We start from the raw sequence: 15,337 nt of genomic DNA, 5'->3' as shown, positions 1-15,337 counted from the left end.
AAAATGTGAAAAGGAGACACTCTCAGATAATCAGAAGGTAAGAAAATTCAGTGCCACCCGAGTGGTACTCCCCCAAATGACAAAAGAAGTTCTTAAAAAGAACGAGGCTGCATGGAAAGCCGGATCTCCACAAAGCACAAGAAGCACAGTGGAAATCGATGACGTGAAAAACAGAAAAACAAGAGAGAGAATCAATGAAACAAAAAGCCGAGTAAACAAAATTGCCTGAATTTGTAATATCTGACGATGCGGAAGTGACCTTGGCACTTGAAATCCACCATCTGCACGTCAGCTGTCATTTGGGGCTGTTTTGGAACGCTCCCGTGTACCATGAATGGCAAGAGAGGCCACACATGGTTTGGGTGCTGTGAGGCTGTGATTTATAATAGGAAATACCCATTGGGTCCTCGTGCCCACTCTGGGCTCACAGCTCACAAAGCCCTTGGAACTTTCTGAGTGGTAAGATCCGTGGGAGCATTTTTCATTTTATTATTCTGTCTCTGGTCCTCAGTTCCTACAACTGCTTCTGAGGCATAAAAGTGGATGGGGGTCTCCTTACTCAGAACCAGCCCCTTTCCAGGACAACTGGACATATGCTAATGAGGTGACAGTGGTAAAACATCTAAGGAGGAGGGCTGGTTGCCAGGGGAACCAACCAATCATGCAATGAGCGGGGGGGAATTTCAGCCCCACTCCCTGATTTCTGGGCGGGGGAGCCGGGGCTGGAGGTTGACTCAACCCCCAATGGCCAATGACTTAATCCATCATGCCTGTGTGAAGAGGCCTCTGTAAAGATATAAAAGGGCAGATTTGGAGGGCTCCTGGGTTGGTGAACACCGGGAGGTATGAGGAGAATGGTGTTTGTGGAGACCTCATGAGCGCACCATGTGCTATTCCCATACCTGTCCCCAGGTACCTCTTCCATGTGGGCATTCCTGAGTTATATCCTTTTATAGGAAACTGGTAATCTAGTGTAATCAAAATGTGTCTCTGAGCTCTGTGACCAATTAACTGAACCCAAGGAGGGGGTCATTGGAACTTCTGATTTATGCCTGATTGGCCAGCAGGAGTGACCACCTGAACTTGCAATCGGCCTGTGAACTTGGGCGGGGGGGGGGGGGGGGGGGCGGGTCTTAGAAGACGAATCTCTTCACCTGTGGGACAGGCCACTCTCTCCAGGTGGTGTCAGTCCTACTGAGTTGCATCGTAACACACCCAGCCAGTGTTGGAGAATTGCTCAGTGGAATGGGAAACCCCCCCCCCCACACACACACACGCTCCCATCGGAATTGGAACTGGTACCAGCACTTGGGTTGGAGTCAACCTCCGAGGTGTAATTCTGCATGTTTTGCTCTTCTCAAGAGGCAGACAAAAGGATCGCGTTCCCCGCTTTTCTTTCCTTGTCATTTTAAAGCAGAGCATCAGACCCAATTTATCAGAATCTTTATTACTGATTCGTAAAACAGAGAGGATAATATCACATTTGCATTCACTTCATGAGCCATGGCTCTGTTTAGCTGATACGGCGTTTCCTTTTTCCCTCGGCGAATGCAGCTCAGAGGTTTATCTCTGTAATGCACAGATGCCAGATGCTCTCCCTAATTAGTATTTCGAGCCCTACAGTGACCGTCCCCAAGCCACGAGCGTCATTCTCCAATGTGGGGGCCTTGACCCCTTCCTGCCACCCCAGCTCCATGCGAGCCTCTTCTTCTGACCTTCCCAGCTGCCGGCTTTGTGGATCAGCAGTTGGGAGACTATCACCAGGATCTTCGACTGAACACGGGGTTGGGGTGATCACAGGTGCAAATTGCAGCTACACGGGTGGCTGGCGCAGGGACCCTGGTTCCAGGTGGCCCTGCAGCTCTTCCGTCATGAGCCATCAGTCACCAGTAAGAACCTCACCCTCCAAGACTGGGGAGGAGTCGGGCACCCTGGGTGTTTCCTGGGGAGCAAGGGTACCATCCATGGTAGAACTGTTTTCTACAATGAGGTAGTCCTCAGGACTTTCCACACAAGTCTTAACTTTTCTTCTGAGCCTAAGCCCACTGTTACCCAAGGATGAACCTCTCCTTCCACCCCCAATGCCACCCCTCAGGCAAGTCGTTAAATCCCTAAGGTCATGTGGACAGCGTCCTGAAAATTAGTGCCCTTACAAGAAGAGACACCAGGCAGTGTTTCTCCCTCTCTCCTACACCCTCCTGCCCCTAAGCAAGCGAGGACACTGGAGGAAGACATCAGTCCACAAGCCAGGAGGACAGTCCTCACCTGATACCCTGTCTGCCGTCACCTTGACCTTGGACTTCCGAGCCTCCGGAACTAGGAGAGAGAAATGTGTGTTGCCAAGCTTCCCAGTCTATGGTATTCCTGTAACTGTGGCTCAAACAGACTGACAAGCCCCAAGCTCATATTTTTATATTCCACACCTAAAAATATTTTACATACACTCCTTTGCACGTATCAAATACACATTATGAGCATGGGATATTACATAAGTAAGTGTACATATACATTTATTACATAATTAATGGCATTAGATAACGCCAGGTGTGACTGCGTACGTCAATATTGTGTATGTTTTTTTCTTACTCAAAACAATAATGATCATTTTGTTCCGATAGCATTGTTGTATTGCAACCAAGAAAATTCGGAGGGAAAAACCCAAATGAACAACTGCTGGTGTGAGTTCCAAGTAGCCTTTCTTTCTTAAATATATAAGCTTTCCTTTATTTTTTATCCACTGGAGGTTTTCTGAAAAGAAACTGTAACCAATACACGCAGAGTGTCTGTGAAGGGTACCAGGGTCCACTTGGGGTCCACGAAGGAGGGAGAGCCGTGCCTCAGAGGTTTATCTTAGAACTCAATGCAGCTCGACCAGGCATTGTTTGTGTGCAAGGAACTCTGCTTGGCTTGCTGGGGCAACCAGGGACTTATTGGAAGGAAACAAGCGTGTAGCTCACCTCCTAAAAATTAAGATTCAACAAAATCTCATGAGAGCCTAGATGCAGGAAGTACTTGTTCATGATAAACAAGACGCTCCTCTCCATCCTTGTTTCTGGAGGCTCCCGATCTCCTTTCTTGGCTCCTCTCCCACTATCTGCCCCCTTCCCCTCCCCTCCACGTAGGTGGACATGCTCAGGTCCCTGCCCACATGGCTCACACATGGGCCACCTCAACCCTGACCATCCCACTTCTCCTTGAAACCATCCTGTAGACTAAAGTTCAGATTCCCAGCAAGGAGGTTCTGATCGCCCCAGCTCTGGTCTTGGCGATCTAATGACCGAGACAGCAGAATAGCATCTGTAGACCCACCACCTACTCAACAAAACAGGAGACAGCAGACTCTAGGAAGGCAGCCAGGAAGAGGGGGAAGTAGAGTAATTCAAAATAGCGCGGTACGACGGGGATGGAACTAGAGCGTATCATGTTTAGCGAAATAAGTCAAGCAGAGAAAGACAACTATCATATGATCTCCCTGATATGAGGAAGTGGTGATGCAACATGGGGGCTTAAGTGGGTAGAAGAAGAATCAATGAAACAAGATGGGATTGGGAGGGAGACAAACCATAAGTGACTCTTAATCTCACAAAACAAACTGAGGGTTGCTGGGGGGAGGGGTGTTGGGAGAAGGGGGTGGGATTATGGACATTGGGGAGGGTATGTGCTTTGGTGAGTGCTGTGAAGTGTGTAAACCTGGCGATTCACAAGCTTGTACCCCTGGGGATAAAAATATATGTTTATAAAAAATAAAAAATTTAAAAAACAAAAAAAAAACAAAATAGCGTGGTACGAATGCCTGAACCCACACCCCCAGCGTCTCCAGCCATGCCGGGTGGTCCAGAGGCCTTTCATGCGCACAAATGCTATTCGAGACAGAAAACCTGAAAACCCAGTCCAAGGGGGTTTCTGCTATTCAAAGACCCCTGCATAAATTCTGATAAAATATTGCTTAATCTCCAGCTTGGCTGTCCGCCGATTATCTGGGGGTGGTGTCACAGACACAGGGGGAGAGACTAATCAGAGACTTCTAGAAATGTGTGCTCACTCGGCGTTTATTCTTTTTTAAAAAAAATACTTAATTCCTTTATTCATGAGAAACAGAGGAGGGGCAGAGGGAGAAAGGAAGAAGCAGGCTCCCCGCTGAGCAAGGAATCCTATGCAAGACTTGAACCCACAAGTTCAAGGGATCACGACCTGAGTCGAAAGCAGATTCTTAACCGACTGAGCCACCCAGGCACCCTACTTGGTGTTTATTCTTAATGAAGAAGAAATAACAAAAGATTTGTTGGGCAGATACTTAATATGCTCCTATTACACCCCGGAAATTTAAAAAACTTGATGAGTGTGGGCATACCCACCTTTTCAATATTTTAAGACAAGATGACAAGTATTTCCTGTTTTTCTCTCATGTTCATCCACAACGTGACTCAGAGCAGATATGTTCAGCTCCCATCTAATAAGAAAATAAGTCAATTTTAAAAGGAACCATGCCCCACTTAATTACTCTTCGAAACCCCAAGAGGCTCAGAATCCCAAAGACTAATTGTAATATGTTGACTGAAGACCTACTCTGCGCAACAAAGAATCAGGTTAAGTTACCCGGGAGACAAGAGTAGAGAAATTGAGCTGTTCTCCCAAGAGCTCGGGATCTAGAAGCAGCAACAACATACTCATGTGACTAACTCTAATACAAGGCAGAGCTTAATGTGGGGTTAAAGATTCAACAGCGTGAGAAGTGGGGAGCGAGAGCCGTTCAGACTCATATCTGTAAAGACTTTATTCACTCACTGTTTCAGCAGGGAATGCCCACTCTTCCAGCTCACACAGTTACACATCTGAGGCTTGAGATGATTCATTTCTGTCTGCTTTTGATGTTTTTTTCCCCCTGGACTGTTCCAAATGGAGTCCCAAGGTGTGATGGTTTGTTGTTGAATTACAGGGAGAAGCTCAAGGTTGATGAAGTCATTAAAATGGTGACAGTATCAGTGGTCAGAGCAACAAAAACATCAACCCATCATCTGATGTATCCGATGGGTGTTGAGATCTTTTACAGCTCTTAGAAATTCAGACCAAGTGAAAATTAAACACTTAGCGGCTCCCAGAGGCTCGGTGTCCAGATAGCCAGCCGCTCTGCCGGGCGCTGAATCACGGGGAATGGTCAGTCACAAGCAGCAACTACTGTTTCCTTTCAACCGCCCCAGAGTCCAAAGCCCTGAGTGTGTGCCCGGCCGCTTTACCCGCTGGTACCCCTCCAGGTCTGTCATAAACAGACTACATTCTGAGAACTGACTGTACGAGAAAGGAAAAGTCCCCGCCATGGAAAATGATGTTCTCCGTCACGTGTGTATTTCTTCATCTCACCCGCACCGGTGACATCTTTGTCTCCCGGTAATTAATATGAATCAAAGAAGAGTGAGGAGACAGACAGCAAAAGAAGGGACTCTCACCGGCACCGGGAACAAAATATATGGCTAAAAATATAGGAGGGAAATATATGAGGCACCAGGAGAATGTGCTTTATCTTGTCCTGGTTTGACAGGCACATAAATCATTCTTGTTGCTTCCCTCATCCAAAACCAGGAGCTAAAAATATGATGTGGGCCCTGTGTTCTTAAACAGTGTTTTATGAAGGCAATGGTCTTCAAGGAACAGGGCATTTGGGGTTGAACCTGCTGTGCTGTCCCTTGAGAAAACAGCAACATTGAGGGGATCTAGATTTGATGCCGTTTGGAAAGCTTTTTCTAGAGAACGTCCCGAGTTCAGTCTTCTCCGTGTGTGACTGTGGACAAGGCGATGATGTTATAAATACAGATTACTCGCACGAGTCCCCCGTCCCCTATAATTTACTGCGCACCAAGACCTCCAAATCTTCTTGTCCCCGAGAACCAAGAAAATGGAAGTTCAAAATGTCAAACACTGTTGGTCCTAAAAAGACAAACCCTCGAATCTTATAAGCAGGGATTTTTTTTTTTTTAAATCATCTTATTCTTCTCAAAGGAAAAACCTTGACACGGTAGGCTGTGGAAAGGACTCCTTGAGTACGTGTGAACACCTGACACACATCAGGGCTCTTCTAGATACGGGATGCAGGAGCAAACCCGCCCCAGGTTCCGCCTTCACGGGCTTACATTCTTGTTGAGAAAGTTCTAGCAGAGAAATATTTTGGTGTAAGAGGAAGAGAAATGTCAAGGTCAGTTCCAAGGATTTTGACCCAAGCCACCTGCATGAATGATGTTGCCGTTCAGGGAGGCGTGAAAATGGCTGGAGACTCAGTGAGGGGACGGAGATTAACTGCAGATATGTTCCGCCGGAGAAATGTTTCTTCGTCCATCGCTTCCAGTCAAATAGGACATCCAGAAACAGAAAAACAGAAGGATTCGTCTTTTTCTTTTGTAAAGCCTCAGCTCTCCATGAGAGGCATAAACAAGATAGTGGAAGACACTTAGAAAAAAAAAAATGCATCTTGGGTCAAAGCAAACTAGTTACCTCCCTCTGACCCCACTGAGAAAGCAAAAACCAAATAAAACTTCTGATCGGGGATTCCGGAACTTGGAAAGCAGACATCGACATTAACCATCTCTGAGGGGCATGGGATGTTATGGGGCACGGAACCCCAGACAGGTGTGTGGGGATCCGTCTCCGTTCCTCGTTCCCAGGAAGGGGCGTGACTCCAGAGTGGCGTGGCTAATGGATGGATCTGGGAAGACTGACCAGGGAAGTATTACAGGCTTCCAGGGCAGCCCAGAGAGTCCTAAGAGGAGTGGCTAAATTATTCTCCACCAGACAATAGTGGTGAAGAGAAGTGGCCTCAGATGTAGCCTGAAGATGGCAGAAGCATGGTAGAGGGCTTGCTGTATACACAAAGACCCTGGGAGGTAACACAGGAGAAAATCAGACCCAAAAAGCGGAGTTGATGACTCAGCCATGAGCTGTGACATCCAGAACCCACACACCCAGACAAGTATGGCTCTCCATGGACGCTGTTTGAAGGGCCAACATGAAGAGTTTACAAAAGCGCCTGCAAGGGGCCTTGACGAGGTTCGTGGAACACCATGGGAGCGTCATAAATGTCCGCTATGATTCCAGCCAGGTCTCCTCACCCCCGCCTCACTGCCTTCCTCAAGGTGGGGAGGGGCCCGAGGTGGAGCCCCAGAGCCAACAGCCCAGTGGAACAAGCCCTGAGCTGCATTCCCGGGAGAGATCCCACCACCCTTACCCCTTATGAGCACCCGCCACTCACTGGACACCAGGCACACTTTTCTCGAACACACAGTGTCCGCTCACGAGTGCTGTTTTGAGACTCCAGCCTTGGTCCAGATGGTGAATACACAAGGATCTCTTCCTCCCCATTAGAGGTAGTTCAGCACGTCGCTCTTCAATAAGCAGACATGAACTCTCCCTCATTGCAACCTTCTTCTGCCTCTTTCAAGACACGCCCAAAAGCTTCTTCACGAGAAAGGGAAATGGTGGGAAAAGTAACTGTGCGAAGGGCTCCTGGGGCCAAGTGCTGTCTCCTTTGGGACTGCATTTGGCTGCAGCCTTTACTGGGCTTGCTTCTCCTCCCCATCTCCCTCCTCGTCCTCCGGGATGAGCGTGATCCCTGCTGTAGGAAACCAATATCGTAATTAAATGCCAACACCCAGGGAGGGGTCTAAGTAGCAAGATTTTTAGGTGAAACAAGGGCTCCCTGCCTAGAAATCCACTTCCTACCTGCCCGTGACTGGAGAGGAGAAATGGAAATGTTCGGTCTGGGATAAACCTAGAGATTTCAAACCACAGCAGACAGGAGGCTGACGCGGTCCATGGCCTCTAGAGAGAGAATTCGGATCCACGCTCACGAAGCAATGTCTGGGAGCTGAGATTCAGAGCAGGTCTGATGCACGGAGGGCTCGGAAAAGACTGGGCTTCCTTAGGCAACAACAGTCTGGAGAAAATCAGGGGGATTTTCTTATACCTTGGTCCCGAGAACTTCCTCGCCTGCATCCTGTTATGTACTCTCCTGGTGGGTTCTTGGTAGCTACCTGATGATGTTCCTCCAGTTACATATCTTATTGCTTCAGATAGCCAGAGATCATTTCTGTTGTTCAGACCAAAGAAGCATATCACGGAGAGTAGGTATATCCATCATTCGGTCAAAATAAATAGCTCCCAGTCCTAGATGTTTGTCAGACATTTCACGGCCCAACGTTCTCTTGGAATTACATGAAATGGAATTGTCAGCACGCTAATAAGCTGTCCCTACAACCCTGAAACGCAGAAACGAAACTGTCACGGACCCATTGATTCCCGTATGCTACCTACGTGAATGAGTTGACCCTGTCATCTTCCCAGAGGGATGCCCCATTCTAGAAGCTTCACGGTCCCTGGTCTCGCCATGGAACTAGGATTAACTGCCTTTATGCATGTGGGGAGCACTGCATGGTGACCAAGGACGAAGCCAGATTCCCTTTGCTCTAGCGGGGGCCATTCCCTGGGCTCTGGGTCTGATCTCTTTTTTCTTAAATTTTTAAAATATTTTTTATAAACATACAATGTATTATTAGCCCCAGGGGTACAGGTCTGTGGATCGCCAGGTTTACACACTTCACAGCACTCACCATAGCACACACCCTCCCCAATGCCCATAACCCCACCACCCTGTCCCTACCCCCTTACCCCCGACCCCCATCAGTTTGTTTTGTGACATTGAGATTCTTTTCTGAGTCTGATCTCTTACCACCAACTATTGATGCTGGAAAATTCTGGAAGTTCCTGATATCTTGGTTGCTTCTCGATAAATGAAGGGTCATGGCAGGACCTTCCTCACACAGCTGTGAGTATGAGAGATGGTTAAGTGACCGATGTGCCCATGTAGGCATTCCTGTCATGGCAATTCCCACCGTTACAGAACCTTAAAGAGGGGTGGGCACCCCTCTGGCTGTGTCTGCAGCCAGACTTCTTATGCCCGGATCTTGGGTTTCTCACAAACTGAGTGACCTCAGGCGTGTCCCTTCACCTACCATGGGTCTCAGTTACCACATTTGTACCCCAACAGTCCCCCTCCTGGGGAACTAGAGAAAAGGAAGCTTGTGTTCACACAGAAATCTGGGCACAGATGTTCATAGCAGCTTTCGTTGCAAGAGCTATAAACTAGACACAATCCAAATGTCCTTTGAAGGGTGAAAGACACTTCCTGAGCCTGGAATACTACCCAGCCATTAGAAGGGATGACCCATTGATACACAGCAGAACTTGGATGGAGTTTAAGAGCATTGTGGCCGGGTAGTGGGGAGCTAATCTGGAAAGGTTACTTAATGTCTGGTTCAAATGATAAATTACAGGGAGTATAGAAGCTGGGGTTGGAAAGGGGATTCTACAAAGACCAAACCTAAAGGAGTCTCCTTGGGTGACAGAATATTCCTGGGTGGTAACAGTGGTCATACAATCTATACACGTGAGAAAATTTCACAGATGCATTTGCAAAGAAAAAAGGGCGTCCAGACACTGGGGAAGCCCCAAATAAGCTGCAGGGCTGTCAACAGTTAATGGTAACAATGTTCATTTCTCCATCCTAATAATTGCACTGTGGTTACGTAAGGTGTTTTCACTGGGTGGAGGGTACACAGGAACTCTCGGCGCTATTTTTGCAGTTTTTATGCGAGTCTAAAATTATTTCAAAAGTTTTTAAAAATAGCACCCATGTAAGAATTGAACAATTCAGTAAACAGATGGCGGCTGGTGGGAACCAGATTTCTGACTGTTGGAGCGGCGATGTACAGACAAGCAGGAGCGGAAGGCTCGCATAATCCTTGGGATAATGAGCAAGCATTGGAGACACAGTATGAATTCATGTTTACCTTTATGTAGAAACAGACAGCTACACGGAGACATATGTATCGATACGTGTTGTTTATGCCTGTGTGATGTGTGCATACGTGCAAACAAGTCTTTCTTTAGCCTGCCAGCTGAGAGAGCTGAAGGGAATATTTCCCTGTAGCAAGAAGCACCTCTACATCTATGTCTTGGTTTTTTAAACATTTTTTTTTTATTTATTTATCAGAGAGAGAGAGAGGGGGAGAGAGCGAGCACAGGCAGACAGAATGGGAGGCAGAGGCAGAGGGAGAAGCAGGCTCCCGGCTGAGCTAGGAGCCCGATGTGGGACTCGATCCCAAGACGCTGGGATCATGTATGTCTTGGTTTTTAATATCAAAGGAACCAGGGATCTTTGGGAAAAGGCTGATTCTAGGATTGGGGCATGAAATACTCAAGATAAGTTCAGAGCTTCTGCAAGTGCCAGAAAGTAAGGAAATGCTGGGGAGGGAGGCAGGAGAGAGGAAAAAAAGGGGGAAAAAAACCCACACCAATGTCACAGGAGCCGATTGTAAGAACTCCCAATGGCCAATGCCTTGAACAACTGTTGCTTCTTAGATTTTTTGTCTTTTATTTTTGTGGGTGGTGTTTCAGGCGCAGGAGGGTAAGCCCAGCCAATTTCATTTCTTCTTTTAGTTGCTTGCTGTGTACACTTCCATCATCTGAATTCACAGTGTGTTGTTCCCGGGTTGAGTCATTAGTAAGTCTGCTGGGAAGACTCGTGGACACATTTTCTGCTGACAGAAGCACCCCTTTCCTTTCGGTGCTCAGGTGAGCGTAGTTTGACTCTCCCGGGCACGCCACATGTAGTCCCACCTCCAAAGTGTGGCATCTCAACACTCCATAGACCTTCGCTCCCCAAGAGTGTTGATCACAGAAAGACGCTTTTCCTTTGACTCTAAAGCAGCAGGCATTGTTCTCGGTAAAATACTGCTCGACACAGCCATTACTCTCTGCTGATGGTAGAGCAGCACGGATGTCATCTGTCCCTCGTGGATCAGAGGAGAAAAACCTGCCCATCCATTCCTCACTGCTCGCTCTTCCCAGAAACCCTGGTCGTCCTGCCTGAGCCGCTGGTTCTTTCTTCATCACTTTATTTGGAGTCTTTCCCATAGTTGTGCCTCTGCAGACATCCATTCTCGTATCCTCCACTTTGCTCCTGGAAATAAAAGCCCTTGAAAGAAACATACATAAAGGAAAAGAAGAAGCAACCCACAAATACCAAGGGCTTGGGTTTCGGTCTTCCCAGCTTGCCCACTTTGTTAAAAGTCTCAGCCGGATCTCCAGCAATCCTCTCCTGAGTGGCCCAGACTTGACGTGTTCAGGGCGCTCGCAGCTCCCTGGGAATCTGCATTTGCAGAACGAGTGTCACACACACTCAGCTGCACCGTCCCACGTCACAGAGCAAGGTGTGCACTCACGGACTCCCCAGAGGCGCTGCGGGCTGAGAGCAGGGGACCTTAATTGGTTCTAACGCAGTCAAATTAAGGACACGCTGTGTCTTCCCTCTCAGAGCTCCATCTCAGCACTTTCACAGAAGCGTGGAAACGCTCCTCGGGGTGACATAAATGCTAAAGGGGAAGTCAAAATATCCCTCCTGCAAAATAGCTCCCATTCATCCTGGTTTCTAATGCTCTAAAGAGGAAAATGACACTCGGTTCTACACCGACGGAAGTAAGCTATGTCGGTACTTGGAGATGAGCAGAAAGAAGGTTGGTGTGTGTTTGCTTAGCTTTGCTGCCTAAGCAGAGCTGGGTCAATTACGGCGGGGCTGGCTCTGGAACAAAAGATGTCAAGGATTGATGGACTATAGGACCTCATCTCTGCGTGGGGCTCAGTGGTTGCAAATTTAATAGCACCCCCAGGCAGGCTAGGGGCTGGGTATTACAGAGTTCACGGTGCTTCTCAGGAAACAGGATAATGTGGAAGTCTCCTAAAGACAAATAAACAAAAACAAACAAACAAAAAAACCCCACAAGAGCTGGTCTGTGTATTGTATCAGCCACTGGTCTCTTGTGGGTCCAACTCTAAATAATGCTAATGACTTTTTAAGTAAGTATCAGATCCCTCCCTCTCTCTCTCTTCCATATCGTTCTACAAATTGGGTCCATCAAAAGGTAGAATATTTTTAATTAGGACGGAGAACTGAACGTGAGCCCCCTGAGCACCTGTTGTAGGTTTCTTTAAGGGGCTGGGTATCAGATGTACAGACCGGACCGTTTGCTGTCAACGCTGTGCAGGGGAGAAGGAGATCTTCCTGTGCAGAAGACGTCCCCACGGTGGGCCCCCCTCCTGTCTTCTGGTTCCGTTGACAGTGACCCTGCACAACCTCCGTGGCAGAGAGTGAGTATCCCAGACAGCCGTCAGCCCCACGGCTTCGGTGGACCAGCAGGGCATGGCTGTCCTGAGCTACGCGGGAGAGAAGCGGGAGAATTCTCGGAGCCCAGGACAGCCACACAGCTGCCTGTGAAGAGGACGGTGCTTGAGGACAGAGCATCTTCTGGGAACAGAGGGGACTGGGACACAGCAGCTACAAGGTCAGCCTTCCAGGACGGTGTCCCTTCTTGTGGCAGGACACCCACTCTCCCAGAAACACGGTGCCACTCCCAGCACGTCGCTATTGGCCAACGGGCCAATGGTAGCCATGCTCGCTCTTCGGGAAACGGGAGAAAATGCACAAAACGGCCAGACGTGCGTGGGCAGCCCCCTTCTGCCGATCCGTGGTGGGTGCTACAACTCCTGGAGCTCGACTCCTTAGGGACTGTGGGGCACCAGATGCCAAGTACCCTTTTTAGTGGAGATAAGTCTGTAAAGGGAATTAATGGTCTAAAATCCCACTTTGGAGTCTGGAACGGTCACGGGAATCCTGTGAAGCTCATCAGTAAAGCTCGCTGCCCCGGCCCTAAACCCACCTCGTAACTGATTGCTCTGGTGTGGGAAACCCTGAGCTCCTCTGTCCCCATAGGTCCCAGGAGCTGCAGAGAGTGGACAGTTGACACGGCTAATGCGGACCCACTTCCCAGCACAGAAATCACGGGGCGGGCCAGGGGGCGGTGAGCCTTAGGCATCTCAGTAACTGGTCTTTAGACGTGTTTTTGCTAAATACTTTGTATTATCAGATCGAATGAACATGGATAATTTTAATAAAGTTACTGTTATTTAAGGCAGGTGAACTTTGGATTCCATCTGAGATGCTAGCAGCCGACCATCTGATTACAGAACCGTTTTACCCTCTTGGAAAGGACACGATTCAGGAATAGTAGATACCGGGTAAAGAATAAATCGTGGCAGGAAACATTGCTCTAATTTAAATGAATCTCTGGTCAAAATAAGCTGAATCTTCAATTCCGGGGATATAACTGGATTGTGGGAATTCGCTAAAATTTGGCCTACAGAAGAAACTTAGCAAAACATGCACACATTCGGTGGGATAAAGGGCTGAATTTTTTTTTTAAGATTTTATTTATTTATTTGACAGAGAAAAAGACAGCGAGAGAGGGAACACAAGCAGGGAGAGTGGGAGAGGGAGAACCAGGCCTCCGCTTGGCAGGAGCCTGATGCAGGGCTTGATCCCAGGAGCCTGGGATCATGACCCGAGCCAAAAGATGCTTAATGACTGAGCCAGCCAGGTGCCCCAAAGGGCCGAATTTTTGATAAGTCAAATGGGCAAAATTTTCTCCCTCTTCTTTGTCTTCCTCAGAATGAAGCCATCACGGTGTCATCTAGAGAGAAAGTGACATTTTTCAGCATCTCCTTTTCCTACAGAGGAAAGGATTATTCCAGGTTTGTGTGAAATACAGCATCCAGGCCCTGCGCTGAGGGCACCCAGCCCCCTTCCTGCCTTGTCACACCCAAGCCGGGGCTGAACCAGAGCCGCCCATCCTCCCTGAGCAGAGCAGGATGAGGTGTGGAGAGAGAAGCCACAGGTTTACTTTTGATCAAGCACTGGGTCTCCTAAACTAAATAACCAGTTCCTAAAACTTGACCTAGACCTTGGCCAAGTACTGCATTATCCAAGGAGTAACCCGCTACCCCCAGGCAGAGGATGGTTTTATCACTGCGATTCAGACATCACACCCCAGGGCACCGGGACGCTGGTTCCTGCAGGGACTAGATGTCTGAGCCCCAGGAGGAAGAGAAGAGTTTGCTTCCCCCTCTCTCTGTTTTCATTTTAAACTGTGACCTTAATTCCCTCCGACCCACGCACCTGCCCAAAGTCCTCCCGTCTATAAACTTCAGGACCAATAAAAACGCTGCCTCTCATTTGAATGCCGCTCTTGGAAATGGTCCTTGTAGCGTTGCAAACGGTGGGCAGACAATAAGGGAGGTATTTCTGAGCCAAGCTGCAGTGCTGTTCCGAAGAGGAGAACTTATTTCTTAAATTGCTTCAACATTTTATTTACTTTCACAATACAGTGAAACACTACAAAGAGAACTATTTATCTGGCTTTGGACATCCTATTCCTTTGTCCCTCTACAGTGTGTGTCCCCCAGATTTCCATCTGGATCACAAGGTGGCCCCAAATTGCTTTCCAGTTTCATCTTCTAACATGGGCACGTGAGGGGCGAGCCATGCTTCCCCGGGGCATCAGCCACCTCCCCTCCCCGGGGCACTGGGGCTCTCTTGGGGAGGCAGCTCTTCCCTGAGTCCCCAGCCACCGGGCTCCATGGGGCAGCAAAGCCCTGGAGTGCTGGGGAGACGCCGACCGTCCCGGGGGTGAAGTTGGACGCATCGGCCACAGTGGTCATTTCAGGGACAAGCCCACAAGCCATGGGACTTGTGCTGGGACAACTGGAGAAGAGAGGCTTTGTCTTCACTCTGGTTCCTTAGCTCCCAGGGTCCTTCCTGCTGGTGGAATGACCATGAGGTCATTGTTCCCATGAGCTAAAGGCCCATCTGAGGAGAGGCCATGCTGCAGCACAGTGAGACCAGAGACCAGCACTGAAGGGCGTTCTTGGGCCTGGCCCCGCCAGTGTCCCTCTGTTCTCTGCTGTCCCCAGGCTGGGGACATCCCCGCCAGATGTTTGGAGAGAATCCAACCAAATGCTTGCCTTGTCCCGGCTCCCGCAGATGCACTGGGGGCCCTCACCGATGGGTGGAGAGTCCCTTGGGGCTGGGGAATGGCTGAGTGTCCTTTGTGACTGCAGCCACAGCAACGTCTGACGTGCCGTGTAACCAACACGGAAGCTGCGGGTCCCACCTGTTCCGAGACCCAGGCTGGGAAACGCCCACCCTCCTTTGTCCCGGCTCCCGCCACCCCCACCCTCCCTCCCTGGCCTTCCCCCCGAGGCGGGCACTTGGGCACTCTACCTGAGGGGCAGGCATAGCCACGCACGCATGGGTGGCAGGCGTGGTCTGTGTCTTATCCCAATCCTTTTGTCCTTTCTGACGTCCCCATTCTGTAATTTTAAGAGTCAAGGGCCGAGAGCAGAGACCTGCAGCCATCCTTTGCAGAATGCTTTCCCCTGGGGCGCCTGGGTGGCTCAGTCT

This window comes from Mustela lutreola, chromosome 11, assembly GCF_030435805.1.
Source record: "Mustela lutreola isolate mMusLut2 chromosome 11, mMusLut2.pri, whole genome shotgun sequence".
NCBI lineage: Eukaryota > Metazoa > Chordata > Mammalia > Carnivora > Mustelidae > Mustela > Mustela lutreola.
This window is presented reverse-complemented; position numbering follows the sequence as displayed.